Here is an 18,026-nt window from a genome sequence, read left to right as displayed (position 1 = left end):
GTCGACAATCACACAGCACCTGAGGTAACAAGCACATCTCGAGCCCCATTGTGCTCTCCATTGTTCATGCCAACTCAGTGCCTCGCTCTTTGCTACTGCGTAAAATTCTTGTCGTCCAACTGCAAAACACTTGGACACAATAAGTTTCCGCATCCCCTTTGCACTAATCGTACTACGAAACGCTCCCCACACTTGGCAATCACCCATGCAGATGACTTTTCCGACTTTACACGACGCTCACGCAACGCTCACACTACTGACAGCCTTATTTATAGTTCGACGTCGCGCCAAAGCGAATGAGCACATTTCGCCTACGGCTTAGGCCGCTCTTCTAGTGTGGCTGCTCTGTGTGTGCAGGTAGCGAGGGGCTGCAAGCTTCCTGTGTTCGCACCTATATCACCTGTGCTTCCTTGTCAGAGACAGACTATCGCAAAACATACAACTCACTCCATAAATTGATTGCTACGGCATCTGTTATCAGCAGTCACAACCAGCAACACCAGTAGCAGCCGACTGCACGCAAAGAATAGGAACGTGCAGTGGGATTTACGTGAAATCGGCGCAATTGTGGATGCTAATCGTTCGCTTGTATCTGCCTACACACCTCTGCCGGTTGGGAATTATTCCACTTGTATCGCAAGGTGCGCATGTAGGTGTGTTAAAAATTCTGGAGGCGCTGGGTATCGATCCCAGTACCTCTCGCACGCTAAGCGAGCGCTCTACCATCTGAGCTACGCCCACCCTCCCGATAACTGGTAGTGCTACATACAGTCATATCAACGTCACAGACCCTTGTACTCCCATTATTCCGCAGACAAACACTACTCTCTATGTATCAGTGAGGGTGTCTTTCAGGTTTCGTGCATTCTGTATCGAATCGTAGTTGGCCACAATGAAAGTGGCACGCATAACGTCGAAAATAGAGTTCAGACACCGCTCTGAGTAAGACGAACGTGTTGTCCACCTCTAGACTTCAATGACGTTAAGCCGTGATACCTAAGACAGATCTGCACTCGATGACACCACGATAACAGCCGGTCCCCACACTTACACCTTGCTCTCCTTATGACAGTATACATCATATCAGTCTGTGACGCTGGTTTTGCAACTTCTTGCGTGAGTTTATGTTCGCCGCGACCAACACTTACCATGCACTGACCACAAAACATGGAGGAGCCAGGGCTTGAACCCGAGACCGTTCACACGCTAAGCGAACGATCTGCCAACTGAGCTACAGCTACACACACGACCAAGCCTGGCTATTCTCCATTCTTTGCGACTCTGATGTGCAAGGACACGATGGTTGGTTGGTTTGTAGCGGCGAAGGTACCAGAATACAAAGGCGCGGACACGTTCATATACACAAGAGTTCCAAGTAGTTTCGATGCTCTGGTATTACGAATGCAAATTCCGTCTGTTTTGAACGTCTTAAATTCAAAGGGCGGTCACAAATTGGTCCATTTCACTCCTTGTCGACAATCACACAGCACCTGAGGTAACAAGCACATCTCGAGCCCCATTGTGCTCTCCATTGTTCATGCCAACTCAGTGCCTCGCTCTTTGCTACTGCGTAAAATTCTTGTCGTCCAACTGCAAAACACTTGGACACAATAAGTTTCCGCATCCCCTTTGCACTAATCGTACTACGAAACGCTCCCCACACTTGGCAATCACCCATGCAGATGACTTTTCCGACTTTACACGACGCTCACGCAACGCTCACGCTAGTGACAGCCTTATTTATAGTTCGACGTCGCGCCAAAGCGAATGAGCACATTTCGCCTACGGCTTAGGCCGCTCTTCTAGTGTGGCTGCTCTGTGTGTGCAGGTAGCGAGGGGCTGCAAGCTTCCTGTGTTCGCACCTATATCACCTGTGCTTCCTTGTCAGAGACAGACTATCGCAAAACATACAACTCACTCCATGAATTGATTGCTACGGCATCTGTTATCAGCAGTCACAACCAGCAACACCAGTAGCAGCCGACTGCACGCAAAGAATAGGAACGTGCAGTGGGATTTACGTGAAATCGGCGCAATTGTGGATGCTAATCGTTCGCTTGTATCTGCCTACACACCTCTGCCGGTTGGGAATTATTCCACTTGTATCGCAAGGTGCGCATGTAGGTGTGTTAAAAATTCTGGAGGCGCTGGGTATCGATCCCAGTACCTCTCGCACGCTAAGCGAGCGCTCTACCATCTGAGCTACGCCCACCCTCCCGATAACTAGTAGTGCTACATACAGTCATATCAACGTCACAGACCCTTGTACTCCCATTATTCCGCAGACAAACACTACTCTCTATGTATCAGTGAGGGTGTCTTTCAGGTTTCGTGCATTCTGTATCGAATCGTAGTTGGCCACAATGAAAGTGGCACGCATAACGTCCAAAATAGAGTTCAGACACCGCTCTGAGTAAGACGAACGTGTTGTCCAACTCTAGACTTCAATGACGTTAAGCCGTGATACCTAAGACAGATCTGCACTCGATGACACCACGATAACAGCCGGTCCCCACACTTACACCTTGCTCTCCTTATGACAGTATACATCATATCAGTCTGTGACGCTGGTTTTGCAACTTCTTGCGTGAGTTTATGTTCGCCGCGACCAACACTTACCATGCACTGACCACAAAACATGGAGGAGCCAGGGCTTGAACCCGAGACCGTTCACACGCTAAGCGAACGATCTGCCAACTGAGCTACAGCTACACACACGACCAAGCCTGGCTATTCTCCATTCTTTGCGACTCTGATGTGCAAGGACACGATGGTTGGTTGGTTTGTAGCGGCGAAGGTACCAGAATACAAAGGCGCGGACACGTTCATATACACAAGAGTTCCAAGTAGTTTCGATGCTCTGGTATTACGAATGCAAATTCCGTCTGTTTTGAACGTCTTAAATTCAAAGGGCGGTCACAAATTGGTCCATTTCACTCCTTGTCGACAATCACACAGCACCTGAGGTAACAAGCACATCTCGAGCCCCATTGTGCTCTCCATTGTTCATGCCAACTCAGTGCCTCGCTCTTTGCTACTGCGTAAAATTCTTGTCGTCCAACTGCAAAACACTTGGACACAATAAGTTTCCGCATCCCCTTTGCACTAATCGTACTACGAAACGCTCCCCACACTTGGCAATCACCCATGCAGATGACTTTTCCGACTTTACACGACGCTCACGCTAGTGACAGCCTTATTTATAGTTCGACGTCGCGCCAAAGCGAATGAGCACATTTCGCCTACGGCTTAGGCCGCTCTTCTAGTGTGGCTGCTCTGTGTGTGCAGGTAGCGAGGGGCTGCAAGCTTCCTGTGTTCGCACCTATATCACCTGTGCTTCCTTGTCAGAGACAGACTATCGCAAAACATACAACTCACTCCATGAATTGATTGCTACGGCATCTGTTATCAGCAGTCACAACCAGCAACACCAGTAGCAGCCGACTGCACGCAAAGAATAGGAACGTGCAGTGGGATTTACGTGAAATCGGCGCAATTGTGGATGCTAATCGTTCGCTTGTATCTGCCTACACACCTCTGCCGGTTGGGAATTATTCCACTTGTATCGCAAGGTGCGCATGTAGGTGTGTTAAAAATTCTGGAGGCGCTGGGTATCGATCCCAGTACCTCTCGCACGCTAAGCGAGCGCTCTACCATCTGAGCTACGCCCACCCTCCCGATAACTAGTAGTGCTACATACAGTCATATCAACGTCACAGACCCTTGTACTCCCATTATTCCGCAGACAAACACTACTCTCTATGTATCAGTGAGGGTGTCTTTCAGGTTTCGTGCATTCTGTATCGAATCGTAGTTGGCCACAATGAAAGTGGCACGCATAATGTCCAAAATAGAGTTCAGACACCGCTCTGAGTAAGACGAACGTGTTGTCCAACTCTAGACTTCAATGACGTTAAGCCGTGATACCTAAGACAGATCTGCACTCGATGACACCACGATAACAGCCGGTCCCCACACTTACACCTTGCTCTCCTTATGACAGTATACATCATATCAGTCTGTGACGCTGGTTTTGCAACTTCTTGCGTGAGTTTATGTTCGCCGCGACCAACACTTACCATGCACTGACCACAAAACATGGAGGAGCCAGGGCTTGAACCCGAGACCGTTCACACGCTAAGCGAACGATCTGCCAACTGAGCTACAGCTACACACACGACCAAGCCTGGCTATTCTCCATTCTTTGCGACTCTGATGTGCAAGGACACGATGGTTGGTTGGTTTGTAGCGGCGAAGGTACCAGAATACAAAGGCGCGGACACGTTCATATACACAAGAGTTCCAAGTAGTTTCGATGCTCTGGTATTACGAATGCAAATTCCGTCTGTTTTGAACGTCTTAAATTCAAAGGGCGGTCACAAATTGGTCCATTTCACTCCTTGTCGACAATCACACAGCACCTGAGGTAACAAGCACATCTCGAGCCCCATTGTGCTCTCCATTGTTCATGCCAACTCAGTGCCTCGCTCTTTGCTACTGCGTAAAATTCTTGTCGTCCAACTGCAAAACACTTGGACACAATAAGTTTCCGCATCCCCTTTGCACTAATCGTACTACGAAACGCTCCCCACACTTGGCAATCACCCATGCAGATGACTTTTCCGACTTTACACGACGCTCACGCAACGCTCACGCTAGTGACAGCCTTATTTATAGTTCGACGTCGCGCCAAAGCGAATGAGCACATTTCGCCTACGGCTTAGGCCGCTCTTCTAGTGTGGCTGCTCTGTGTGTGCAGGTAGCGAGGGGCTGCAAGCTTCCTGTGTTCGCACCTATATCACCTGTGCTTCCTTGTCAGAGACAGACTATCGCAAAACATACAACTCACTCCATGAATTGATTGCTACGGCATCTGTTATCAGCAGTCACAACCAGCAACACCAGTAGCAGCCGACTGCACGCAAAGAATAGGAACGTGCAGTGGGATTTACGTGAAATCGGCGCAATTGTGGATGCTAATCGTTCGCTTGTATCTGCCTACACACCTCTGCCGGTTGGGAATTATTCCACTTGTATCGCAAGGTGCGCATGTAGGTGTGTTAAAAATTCTGGAGGCGCTGGGTATCGATCCCAGTACCTCTCGCACGCTAAGCGAGCGCTCTACCATCTGAGCTACGCCCACCCTCCCGATAACTAGTAGTGCTACATACAGTCATATCAACGTCACAGACCCTTGTACTCCCATTATTCCGCAGACAAACACTACTCTCTATGTATCAGTGAGGGTGTCTTTCAGGTTTCGTGCATTCTGTATCGAATCGTAGTTGGCCACAATGAAAGTGGCACGCATAACGTCCAAAATAGAGTTCAGACACCGCTCTGAGTAAGACGAACGTGTTGTCCAACTCTAGACTTCAATGACGTTAAGCCGTGATACCTAAGACAGATCTGCACTCGATGACACCACGATAACAGCCGGTCCCCACACTTACACCTTGCTCTCCTTATGACAGTATACATCATATCAGTCTGTGACGCTGGTTTTGCAACTTCTTGCGTGAGTTTATGTTCGCCGCGACCAACACTTACCATGCACTGACCACAAAACATGGAGGAGCCAGGGCTTGAACCCGAGACCGTTCACACGCTAAGCGAACGATCTGCCAACTGAGCTACAGCTACACACACGACCAAGCCTGGCTATTCTCCATTCTTTGCGACTCTGATGTGCAAGGACACGATGGTTGGTTGGTTTGTAGCGGCGAAGGTACCAGAATACAAAGGCGCGGACACGTTCATATACACAAGAGTTCCAAGTAGTTTCGATGCTCTGGTATTACGAATGCAAATTCCGTCTGTTTTGAACGTCTTAAATTCAAAGGGCGGTCACAAATTGGTCCATTTCACTCCTTGTCGACAATCACACAGCACCTGAGGTAACAAGCACATCTCGAGCCCCATTGTGCTCTCCATTGTTCATGCCAACTCAGTGCCTCGCTCTTTGCTACTGCGTAAAATTCTTGTCGTCCAACTGCAAAACACTTGGACACAATAAGTTTCCGCATCCCCTTTGCACTAATCGTACTACGAAACGCTCCCCACACTTGGCAATCACCCATGCAGATGACTTTTCCGACTTTACACGACGCTCACGCTAGTGACAGCCTTATTTATAGTTCGACGTCGCGCCAAAGCGAATGAGCACATTTCGCCTACGGCTTAGGCCGCTCTTCTAGTGTGGCTGCTCTGTGTGTGCAGGTAGCGAGGGGCTGCAAGCTTCCTGTGTTCGCACCTATATCACCTGTGCTTCCTTGTCAGAGACAGACTATCGCAAAATATACAACTCACTCCATGAATTGATTGCTACGGCATCTGTTATCAGCAGTCACAACCAGCAACACCAGTAGCAGCCGACTGCACGCAAAGAATAGGAACGTGCAGTGGGATTTACGTGAAATCGGCGCAATTGTGGATGCTAATCGTTCGCTTGTATCTGCCTACACACCTCTGCCGGTTGGGAATTATTCCACTTGTATCGCAAGGTGCGCATGTAGGTGTGTTAAAAATTCTGGAGGCGCTGGGTATCGATCCCAGTACCTCTCGCACGCTAAGCGAGCGCTCTACCATCTGAGCTACGCCCACCCTCCCGATAACTAGTAGTGCTACATACAGTCATATCAACGTCACAGACCCTTGTACTCCCATTATTCCGCAGACAAACACTACTCTCTATGTATCAGTGAGGGTGTCTTTCAGGTTTCGTGCATTCTGTATCGAATCGTAGTTGGCCACAATGAAAGTGGCACGCATAATGTCCAAAATAGAGTTCAGACACCGCTCTGAGTAAGACGAACGTGTTGTCCAACTCTAGACTTCAATGACGTTAAGCCGTGATACCTAAGACAGATCTGCACTCGATGACACCACGATAACAGCCGGTCCCCACACTTACACCTTGCTCTCCTTATGACAGTATACATCATATCAGTCTGTGACGCTGGTTTTGCAACTTCTTGCGTGAGTTTATGTTCGCCGCGACCAACACTTACCATGCACTGACCACAAAACATGGAGGAGCCAGGGCTTGAACCCGAGACCGTTCACACGCTAAGCGAACGATCTGCCAACTGAGCTACAGCTACACACACGACCAAGCCTGGCTATTCTCCATTCTTTGCGACTCTGATGTGCAAGGACACGATGGTTGGTTGGTTTGTAGCGGCGAAGGTACCAGAATACAAAGGCGCGGACACGTTCATATACACAAGAGTTCCAAGTAGTTTCGATGCTCTGGTATTACGAATGCAAATTCCGTCTGTTTTGAACGTCTTAAATTCAAAGGGCGGTCACAAATTGGTCCATTTCACTCCTTGTCGACAATCACACAGCACCTGAGGTAACAAGCACATCTCGAGCCCCATTGTGCTCTCCATTGTTCATGCCAACTCAGTGCCTCGCTCTTTGCTACTGCGTAAAATTCTTGTCGTCCAACTGCAAAACACTTGGACACAATAAGTTTCCGCGTCCCCTTTGCACTAATCGTACTACGAAACGCTCCCCACACTTGGCAATCACCCATGCAGATGACTTTTCCGACTTTACACGACGCTCACGCTAGTGACAGCCTTATTTATAGTTCGACGTCGCGCCAAAGCGAATGAGCACATTTCGCCTACGGCTTAGGCCGCTCTTCTAGTGTGGCTGCTCTGTGTGTGCAGGTAGCGAGGGGCTGCAAGCTTCCTGTGTTCGCACCTATATCACCTGTGCTTCCTTGTCAGAGACAGACTATCGCAAAACATACAACTCACTCCATGAATTGATTGCTACGGCATCTGTTATCAGCAGTCACAACCAGCAACACCAGTAGCAGCCGACTGCACGCAAAGAATAGGAACGTGCAGTGGGATTTACGTGAAATCGGCGCAATAGTGGATGCTAATCGTTCGCTTGTATCTGCCTACACACCTCTGCCGGTTGGGAATTATTCCACTTGTATCGCAAGGTGCGCATGTAGGTGTGTTAAAAATTATGGAGGCGCTGGGTATCGATCCCAGTACCTCTCGCACGCTAAGCCAGCGCTCTACCATCTGAGCTACGCCCACCCTCCCGATAACTAGTAGTGCTACATACAGTCATATCAACGTCACAGACCCTTGTACTCCCATTATTCCGCAGACAAACACTACTCTCTATGTATCAGTGAGGGTGTCTTTCAGGTTTCGTGCATTCTGTATCGAATCGTAGTTGGCCACAATGAAAGTGGCACGCATAACGTCGAAAATAGAGTTCAGACACCGCTCTGAGTAAGACGAACGTGTTGTCCACCTCTAGACTTCAATGACGTTAAGCCGTGATACCTAAGACAGATCTGCACTCGATGACACCACGATAACAGCCGGTCCCCACACTTACACCTTGCTCTCCTTATGACAGTATACATCATATCAGTCTGTGACGCTGGTTTTGCAACTTCTTGCGTGAGTTTATGTTCGCCGCGACCAACACTTACCATGCACTGACCACAAAACATGGAGGAGCCAGGGCTTGAACCCGAGACCGTTCACACGCTAAGCGAACGATCTGCCAACTGAGCTACAGCTACACACACGACCAAGCCTGGCTATTCTCCATTCTTTGCGACTCTGATGTGCAAGGACACGATGGTTGGTTGGTTTGTAGCGGCGAAGGTACCAGAATACAAAGGCGCGGACACGTTCATATACACAAGAGTTCCAAGTAGTTTCGATGCTCTGGTATTACGAATGCAAATTCCGTCTGTTTTGAACGTCTTAAATTGAAAGGGCGGTCACAAATTGGTCCATTTCACTCCTTGTCGACAATCACACAGCACCTGAGGTAACAAGCACATCTCGAGCCCCATTGTGCTCTCCATTGTTCATGCCAACTCAGTGCCTCGCTCTTTGCTACTGCGTAAAATTCTTGTCGTCCAACTGCAAAACACTTGGACACAATAAGTTTCCGCATCCCCTTTGCACTAATCGTACTACGAAACGCTCCCCACACTTGGCAATCACCCATGCAGATGACTTTTCCGACTTTACACGACGCTCACGCAACGCTCACGCTAGTGACAGCCTTATTTATAGTTCGACGTCGCGCCAAAGCGAATGAGCACATTTCGCCTACGGCTTAGGCCGCTCTTCTAGTGTGGCTGCTCTGTGTGTGCAGGTAGCGAGGGGCTGCAAGCTTCCTGTGTTCGCACCTATATCACCTGTGCTTCCTTGTCAGAGACAGACTATCGCAAAACATACAACTCACTCCATGAATTGATTGCTACGGCATCTGTTATCAGCAGTCACAACCAGCAACACCAGTAGCAGCCGACTGCACGCAAAGAATAGGAACGTGCAGTGGGATTTACGTGAAATCGGCGCAATTGTGGATGCTAATCGTTCGCTTGTAGCTGCCTACACACCTCTGCCGGTTGGGAATTATTCCACTTGTATCGCAAGGTGCGCATGTAGGTGTGTTAAAAATTCTGGAGGCGCTGGGTATCGATCCCAGTACCTCTCGCACGCTAAGCGAGCGCTCTACCATCTGAGCTACGCCCACCCTCCCGATAACTAGTAGTGCTACATACAGTCATATCAACGTCACAGACCCTTGTACTCCCATTATTCCGCAGACAAACACTACTCTCTATGTATCAGTGAGGGTGTCTTTCAGGTTTCGTGCATTCTGTATCGAATCGTAGTTGGCCACAATGAAAGTGGCACGCATAACGTCCAAAATAGAGTTCAGACACCGCTCTGAGTAAGACGAACGTGTTGTCCAACTCTAGACTTCAATGACGTTAAGCCGTGATACCTAAGACAGATCTGCACTCGATGACACCACGATAACAGCCGGTCCCCACACTTACACCTTGCTCTCCTTATGACAGTATACATCATATCAGTCTGTGACGCTGGTTTTGCAACTTCTTGCGTGAGTTTATGTTCGCCGCGACCAACACTTACCATGCACTGACCACAAAACATGGAGGAGCCAGGGCTTGAACCCGAGACCGTTCACACGCTAAGCGAACGATCTGCCAACTGAGCTACAGCTACACACACGACCAAGCCTGGCTATTCTCCATTCTTTGCGACTCTGATGTGCAAGGACACGATGGTTGGTTGGTTTGTAGCGGCGAAGGTACCAGAATACAAAGGCGCGGACACGTTCATATACACAAGAGTTCCAAGTAGTTTCGATGCTCTGGTATTACGAATGCAAATTCCGTCTGTTTTGAACGTCTTAAATTCAAAGGGCGGTCACAAATTGGTCCATTTCACTCCTTGTCGACAATCACACAGCACCTGAGGTAACAAGCACATCTCGAGCCCCATTGTGCTCTCCATTGTTCATGCCAACTCAGTGCCTCGCTCTTTGCTACTGCGTAAAATTCTTGTCGTCCAACTGCAAAACACTTGGACACAATAAGTTTCCGCATCCCCTTTGCACTAATCGTACTACGAAACGCTCCCCACACTTGGCAATCACCCATGCAGATGACTTTTCCGACTTTACACGACGCTCACGCTAGTGACAGCCTTATTTATAGTTCGACGTCGCGCCAAAGCGAATGAGCACATTTCGCCTACGGCTTAGGCCGCTCTTCTAGTGTGGCTGCTCTGTGTGTGCAGGTAGCGAGGGGCTGCAAGCTTCCTGTGTTCGCACCTATATCACCTGTGCTTCCTTGTCAGAGACAGACTATCGCAAAACATACAACTCACTCCATGAATTGATTGCTACGGCATCTGTTATCAGCAGTCACAACCAGCAACACCAGTAGCAGCCGACTGCACGCAAAGAATAGGAACGTGCAGTGGGATTTACGTGAAATCGGCGCAATAGTGGATGCTAATCGTTCGCTTGTATCTGCCTACACACCTCTGCCGGTTGGGAATTATTCCACTTGTATCGCAAGGTGCGCATGTAGGTGTGTTAAAAATTATGGAGGCGCTGGGTATCGATCCCAGTACCTCTCGCACGCTAAGCCAGCGCTCTACCATCTGAGCTACGCCCACCCTCCCGATAACTAGTAGTGCTACATACAGTCATATCAACGTCACAGACCCTTGTACTCCCATTATTCCGCAGACAAACACTACTCTCTATGTATCAGTGAGGGTGTCTTTCAGGTTTCGTGCATTCTGTATCGAATCGTAGTTGGCCACAATGAAAGTGGCACGCATAACGTCCAAAATAGAGTTCAGACACCGCTCTGAGTAAGACGAACGTGTTGTCCACCTCTAGACTTCAATGACGTTAAGCCGTGATACCTAAGACAGATCTGCACTCGATGACACCACGATAACAGCCGGTCCCCACACTAACACCTTGCTCTCCTTATGACAGTATACATCATATCAGTCTGTGACGCTGGTTTTGCAACTTCTTGCGTGAGTTTATGTTCGCCGCGACCAACACTTACCATGCACTGACCACAAAACATGGAGGAGCCAGGGCTTGAACCCGAGACCGTTCACACGCTAAGCGAACGATCTGCCAACTGAGCTACAGCTACACACACGACCAAGCCTGGCTATTCTCCATTCTTTGCGACTCTGATGTGCAAGGACACGATGGTTGGTTGGTTTGTAGCGGCGAAGGTACCAGAATACAAAGGCGCGGACACGTTCATATACACAAGAGTTCCAAGTAGTTTCGATGCTCTGGTATTACGAATGCAAATTCCGTCTGTTTTGAACGTCTTAAATTGAAAGGGCGGTCACAAATTGGTCCATTTCACTCCTTGTCGACAATCACACAGCACCTGAGGTAACAAGCACATCTCGAGCCCCATTGTGCTCTCCATTGTTCATGCCAACTCAGTGCCTCGCTCTTTGCTACTGCGTAAAATTCTTGTCGTCCAACTGCAAAACACTTGGACACAATAAGTTTCCGCATCCCCTTTGCACTAATCGTACTACGAAACGCTCCCCACACTTGGCAATCACCCATGCAGATGACTTTTCCGACTTTACACGACGCTCACGCAACGCTCACGCTAGTGACAGCCTTATTTATAGTTCGACGTGGCGCCAAAGCGAATGAGCACATTTCGCCTACGGCTTAGGCCGCTCTTCTAGTGTGGCTGCTCTGTGTGTGCAGGTAGCGAGGGGCTGCAAGCTTCCTGTGTTCGCACCTATATCACCTGTGCTTCCTTGTCAGAGACAGACTATCGCAAAACATACAACTCACTCCATGAATTGATTGCTACGGCATCTGTTATCAGCAGTCACAACCAGCAACACCAGTAGCAGCCGACTGCACGCAAAGAATAGGAACGTGCAGTGGGATTTACGTGAAATCGGCGCAATTGTGGATGCTAATCGTTCGCTTGTAGCTGCCTACACACCTCTGCCGGTTGGGAATTATTCCACTTGTATCGCAAGGTGCGCATGTAGGTGTGTTAAAAATTCTGGAGGCGCTGGGTATCGATCCCAGTACCTCTCGCACGCTAAGCGAGCGCTCTACCATCTGAGCTACGCCCACCCTCCCGATAACTAGTAGTGCTACATACAGTCATATCAACGTCACAGACCCTTGTACTCCCATTATTCCGCAGACAAACACTACTCTCTATGTATCAGTGAGGGTGTCTTTCAGGTTTCGTGCATTCTGTATCGAATCGTAGTTGGCCACAATGAAAGTGGCACGCATAACGTCGAAAATAGAGTTCAGACACCGCTCTGAGTAAGACGAACGTGTTGTCCACCTCTAGACTTCAATGACGTTAAGCCGTGATACCTAAGACAGATCTGCACTCGATGACACCACGATAACAGCCGGTCCCCACACTTACACCTTGCTCTCCTTATGACAGTATACATCATATCAGTCTGTGACGCTGGTTTTGCAACTTCTTGCGTGAGTTTATGTTCGCCGCGACCAACACTTACCATGCACTGACCACAAAACATGGAGGAGCCAGGGCTTGAACCCGAGACCGTTCACACGCTAAGCGAACGATCTGCCAACTGAGCTACAGCTACACACACGACCAAGCCTGGCTATTCTCCATTCTTTGCGACTCTGATGTGCAAGGACACGATGGTTGGTTGGTTTGTAGCGGCGAAGGTACCAGAATACAAAGGCGCGGACACGTTCATATACACAAGAGTTCCAAGTAGTTTCGATGCTCTGGTATTACGAATGCAAATTCCGTCTGTTTTGAACGTCTTAAATTCAAAGGGCGGTCACAAATTGGTCCATTTCACTCCTTGTCGACAATCACACAGCACCTGAGGTAACAAGCACATCTCGAGCCCCATTGTGCTCTCCATTGTTCATGCCAACTCAGTGCCTCGCTCTTTGCTACTGCGTAAAATTCTTGTCGTCCAACTGCAAAACACTTGGACACAATAAGTTTCCGCATCCCCTTTGCACTAATCGTACTACGAAACGCTCCCCACACTTGGCAATCACCCATGCAGATGACTTTTCCGACTTTACACGACGCTCACGCAACGCTCACGCTAGTGACAGCCTTATTTATAGTTCGACGTCGCGCCAAAGCGAATGAGCACATTTCGCTTACGGCTTAGGCCGCTCTTCTAGTGTGGCTGCTCTGTGTGTGCAGGTAGCGAGGGGCTGCAAGCTTCCTGTGTTCGCACCTATATCACCTGTGCTTCCTTGTCAGAGACAGACTATCGCAAAACATACAACTCACTCCATGAATTGATTGCTACGGCATCTGTTATCAGCAGTCACAACCAGCAACACCAGTAGCAGCCGACTGCACGCAAAGAATAGGAACGTGCAGTGGGATTTACGTGAAATCGGCGCAATAGTGGATGCTAATCGTTCGCTTGTATCTGCCTACACACCTCTGCCGGTTGGGAATTATTCCACTTGTATCGCAAGGTGCGCATGTAGGTGTGTTAAAAATTATGGAGGCGCTGGGTATCGATCCCAGTACCTCTCGCACGCTAAGCCAGCGCTCTACCATCTGAGCTACGCCCACCCTCCCGATAACTAGTAGTGCTACATACAGTGATATCAACGTCACAGACCCTTGTACTCCCATTATTCCGCAGACAAACACTACTCTCTATGTATCAGTGAGGGTGTCTTTCAGGTTTCGTGCATTCTGTATCGAATCGTAGTTGGCCACAATGAAAGTGGCACGCATAACGTCGAAAATAGAGTTCAGACACCGCTCTGAGTAAGACGAACGTGATGTCCACCTCTAGACTTCAATGACGTTAAGCCGTGATACCTAAGACAGATCTGCACTCGATGACACCACGATAACAGCCGGTCCCCACACTTACACCTTGCTCTCCTTATGACAGTATACATCATATCAGTCTGTGACGCTGGTTTTGCAACTTCTTGCGTGAGTTTATGTTCGCCGCGACCAACACTTACCATGCACTGACCACAAAACATGGAGGAGCCAGGGCTTGAACCCGAGACCGTTCACACGCTAAGCGAACGATCTGCCAACTGAGCTACAGCTACACACACGACCAAGCCTGGCTATTCTCCATTCTTTGCGACTCTGATGTGCAAGGACACGATGGTTGGTTGGTTTGTAGCGGCGAAGGTACCAGAATACAAAGGCGCGGACACGTTCATATACACAAGAGTTCCAAGTAGTTTCGATGCTCTGGTATTACGAATGCAAATTCCGTCTGTTTTGAACGTCTTAAATTCAAAGGGCGGTCACAAATTGGTCCATTTCACTCCTTGTCGACAATCACACAGCACCTGAGGTAACAAGCACATCTCGAGCCCCATTGTGCTCTCCATTGTTCATGCCAACTCAGTGCCTCGCTCTTTGCTACTGCGTAAAATTCTTGTCGTCCAACTGCAAAACACTTGGACACAATAAGTTTCCGCATCCCCTTTGCACTAATCGTACTACGAAACGCTCCCCACACTTGGCAATCACCCATGCAGATGACTTTTCCGACTTTACACGACGCTCACGCAACGCTCACGCTAGTGACAGCCTTATTTATAGTTCGACGTCGCGCCAAAGCGAATGAGCACATTTCGCTTACGGCTTAGGCCGCTCTTCTAGTGTGGCTGCTCTGTGTGTGCAGGTAGCGAGGGGCTGCAAGCTTCCTGTGTTCGCACCTATATCACCTGTGCTTCCTTGTCAGAGACAGACTATCGCAAAACATACAACTCACTCCATGAATTGATTGCTACGGCATCTGTTATCAGCAGTCACAACCAGCAACACCAGTAGCAGCCGACTGCACGCAAAGAATAGGAACGTGCAGTGGGATTTACGTGAAATCGGCGCAATAGTGGATGCTAATCGTTCGCTTGTATCTGCCTACACACCTCTGCCGGTTGGGAATTATTCCACTTGTATCGCAAGGTGCGCATGTAGGTGTGTTAAAAATTATGGAGGCGCTGGGTATCGATCCCAGTACCTCTCGCACGCTAAGCCAGCGCTCTACCATCTGAGCTACGCCCACCCTCCCGATAACTAGTAGTGCTACATACAGTGATATCAACGTCACAGACCCTTGTACTCCCATTATTCCGCAGACAAACACTACTCTCTATGTATCAGTGAGGGTGTCTTTCAGGTTTCGTGCATTCTGTATCGAATCGTAGTTGGCCACAATGAAAGTGGCACGCATAACGTCGAAAATAGAGTTCAGACACCGCTCTGAGTAAGACGAACGTGATGTCCACCTCTAGACTTCAATGACGTTAAGCCGTGATACCTAAGACAGATCTGCACTCGATGACACCACGATAACAGCCGGTCCCCACACTTACACCTTGCTCTCCTTATGACAGTATACATCATATCAGTCTGTGACGCTGGTTTTGCAACTTCTTGCATGAGTTTATGTTCGCCGCGACCAACACTTACCATGCACTGACCACAAAACATGGAGGAGCCAGGGCTTGAACCCGAGACCGTTCACACGCTAAGCGAACGATCTGCCAACTGAGCTACAGCTACACACACGACCAAGCCTGCCTATTCTCCATTCTTTGCGACTCTGATGTGCAAGGACACGATGGTTGGTTGGTTTGTAGCGGCGAAGGTACCAGAATACAAAGGCGCGGACACGTTCATATACACAAGAGTTCCAAGTAGTTTCGATGCTCTGGTATTACGAATGCAAATTCCGTCTGTTTTGAACGTCTTAAATTCAAAGGGCGGTCACAAATTGGTCCATTTCACTCCTTGTCGACAATCACACAGCACCTGAGGTAACAAGCACATCTCGAGCCCCATTGTGCTCTCCATTGTTCATGCCAACTCAGTGCCTCGCTCTTTGCTACTGCGTAAAATTCTTGTCGTCCAACTGCAAAACACTTGGACACAATAAGTTTCCGCATCCCCTTTGCACTAATCGTACTACGAAACGCTCCCCACACTTGGCAATCACCCATGCAGATGACTTTTCCGACTTTACACGACGCTCACGCTAGTGACAGCCTTATTTATAGTTCGACGTGGCGCCAAAGCGAATGAGCACATTTCGCCTACGGCTTAGGCCGCTCTTCTAGTGTGGCTGCTCTGTGTGTGCAGGTAGCGAGGGGCTGCAAGCTTCCTGTGTTCGCACCTATATCACCTGTGCTTCCTTGTCAGAGACAGACTATCGCAAAACATACAACTCACTCCATGAATTGATTGCTACGGCATCTGTTATCAGCAGTCACAACCAGCAACACCAGTAGCAGCCGACTGCACGCAAAGAATAGGAACGTGCAGTGGGATTTACGTGAAATCGGCGCAATTGTGGATGCTAATCGTTCGCTTGTATCTGCCTACACACCTCTGCCTGTTGGGAATTATTCCACTTGTATCGCAAGGTGCGCATGTAGGTGTGTTAAAAATTCTGGAGGCGCTGGGTATCGATCCCAGTACCTCTCGCACGCTAAGCGAGCGCTCTACCATCTGAGCTACGCCCAACCCCCCGATAACTAGTAGTGCTACATACAGTCATATCAACGTCACAGACCCTTGTACTCCCATTATTCCGCAGACAAACACTACTCTCTATGTATCAGTGAGGGTGTCTTTCAGGTTTCGTGCATTCTGTATCGAATCGTAGTTGGCCACAATGAAAGTGGCACGCATAACGTCCAAAATAGAGTTCAGACACCGCTCTGAGTAAGACGAACGTGTTGTCCAACTCTAGACTTCAATGACGTTAAGCCGTGATACCTAAGACAGATCTGCACTCGATGACACCACGATAACAGCCGGTCCCCACACTTACACCTTGCTCTCCTTATGACAGTATACATCATATCAGTCTGTGACGCTGGTTTTGCAACTTCTTGCGTGAGTTTATGTTCGCCGCGACCAACACTTACCATGCACTGACCACAAAACATGGAGGAGCCAGGGCTTGAACCCGAGACCGTTCACACGCTAAGCGAACGATCTGCCAACTGAGCTACAGCTACACACACGACCAAGCCTGGCTATTCTCCATTTTTTGCGACTCTGATGTGCAAGGACACGATGGTTGGTTGGTTTGTAGCGGCGAAGGTACCAGAATACAAAGGCGCGGACACGTTCATATACACAAGAGTTCCAAGTAGTTTCGATGCTCTGGTATTACGAATGCAAATTCCGTCTGTTTTGAACGTCTTAAATTCAAAGGGCGGTCACAAATTGGTCCATTTCACTCCTTGTCGACAATCACACAGCACCTGAGGTAACAAGCACATCTCGAGCCCCATTGTGCTCTCCATTGTTCATGCCAACTCAGTGCCTCGCTCTTTGCTACTGCGTAAAATTCTTGTCGTCCAACTGCAAAACACTTGGACACAATAAGTTTCCGCATCCCCTTTGCACTAATCGTACTACGAAACGCTCCCCACACTTGGCAATCACCCATGCAGATGACTTTTCCGACTTTACACGACGCTCACGCAACGCTCACGCTAGTGACAGCCTTATTTATAGTTCGACGTGGCGCCAAAGCGAATGAGCACATTTCGCCTACGGCTTAGGCCGCTCTTCTAGTGTGGCTGCTCTGTGTGTGCAGGTAGCGAGGGGCTGCAAGCTTCCTGTGTTCGCACCTATATCACCTGTGCTTCCTTGTCAGAGACAGACTATC

The 18,026-nt window shown here is 48.9% G+C and overlaps 8 non-coding genes across 8 annotated transcripts; all 8 read right to left on the bottom strand.

The window, feature by feature from the left end:
- Positions 1-668: 668 nt before the first annotated feature.
- On the bottom strand, positions 669-742 carry Trnaa-agc (transfer RNA alanine (anticodon AGC)). Its single transcript has one exon. It is a non-coding gene; the product is annotated as a tRNA-Ala (tRNA).
- Positions 743-2,139: 1,397 nt separating this feature from the next.
- Trnaa-agc (transfer RNA alanine (anticodon AGC)) lies at positions 2,140-2,213 on the bottom strand. The gene has a single exon. It is a non-coding gene; the product is annotated as a tRNA-Ala (tRNA).
- A 1,386-nt stretch (positions 2,214-3,599) lies between these two features.
- Trnaa-agc (transfer RNA alanine (anticodon AGC)) lies at positions 3,600-3,673 on the bottom strand. Its single transcript has one exon. It is a non-coding gene; the product is annotated as a tRNA-Ala (tRNA).
- Positions 3,674-5,070: 1,397 nt separating this feature from the next.
- Positions 5,071-5,144, bottom strand: Trnaa-agc (transfer RNA alanine (anticodon AGC)). The gene has a single exon. It is a non-coding gene; the product is annotated as a tRNA-Ala (tRNA).
- A 1,386-nt stretch (positions 5,145-6,530) lies between these two features.
- On the bottom strand, positions 6,531-6,604 carry Trnaa-agc (transfer RNA alanine (anticodon AGC)). Its single transcript has one exon. It is a non-coding gene; the product is annotated as a tRNA-Ala (tRNA).
- Positions 6,605-9,461: 2,857 nt separating this feature from the next.
- On the bottom strand, positions 9,462-9,535 carry Trnaa-agc (transfer RNA alanine (anticodon AGC)). Its single transcript has one exon. It is a non-coding gene; the product is annotated as a tRNA-Ala (tRNA).
- Positions 9,536-12,392: 2,857 nt separating this feature from the next.
- Trnaa-agc (transfer RNA alanine (anticodon AGC)) lies at positions 12,393-12,466 on the bottom strand. Its single transcript has one exon. It is a non-coding gene; the product is annotated as a tRNA-Ala (tRNA).
- A 4,328-nt stretch (positions 12,467-16,794) lies between these two features.
- Positions 16,795-16,871, bottom strand: Trnaa-agc (transfer RNA alanine (anticodon AGC)). Its single transcript has one exon. It is a non-coding gene; the product is annotated as a tRNA-Ala (tRNA).
- Between the last annotated feature and the right edge of the window lie 1,155 nt (positions 16,872-18,026).

This window comes from Schistocerca gregaria, chromosome 3 (genome assembly GCF_023897955.1).
Source record: "Schistocerca gregaria isolate iqSchGreg1 chromosome 3, iqSchGreg1.2, whole genome shotgun sequence".
NCBI classification, from domain to species: domain Eukaryota; kingdom Metazoa; phylum Arthropoda; class Insecta; order Orthoptera; family Acrididae; genus Schistocerca; species Schistocerca gregaria.
Note: the sequence above shows the minus strand (reverse complement) of the source record. Positions and strands in the feature narration are given on the sequence as shown.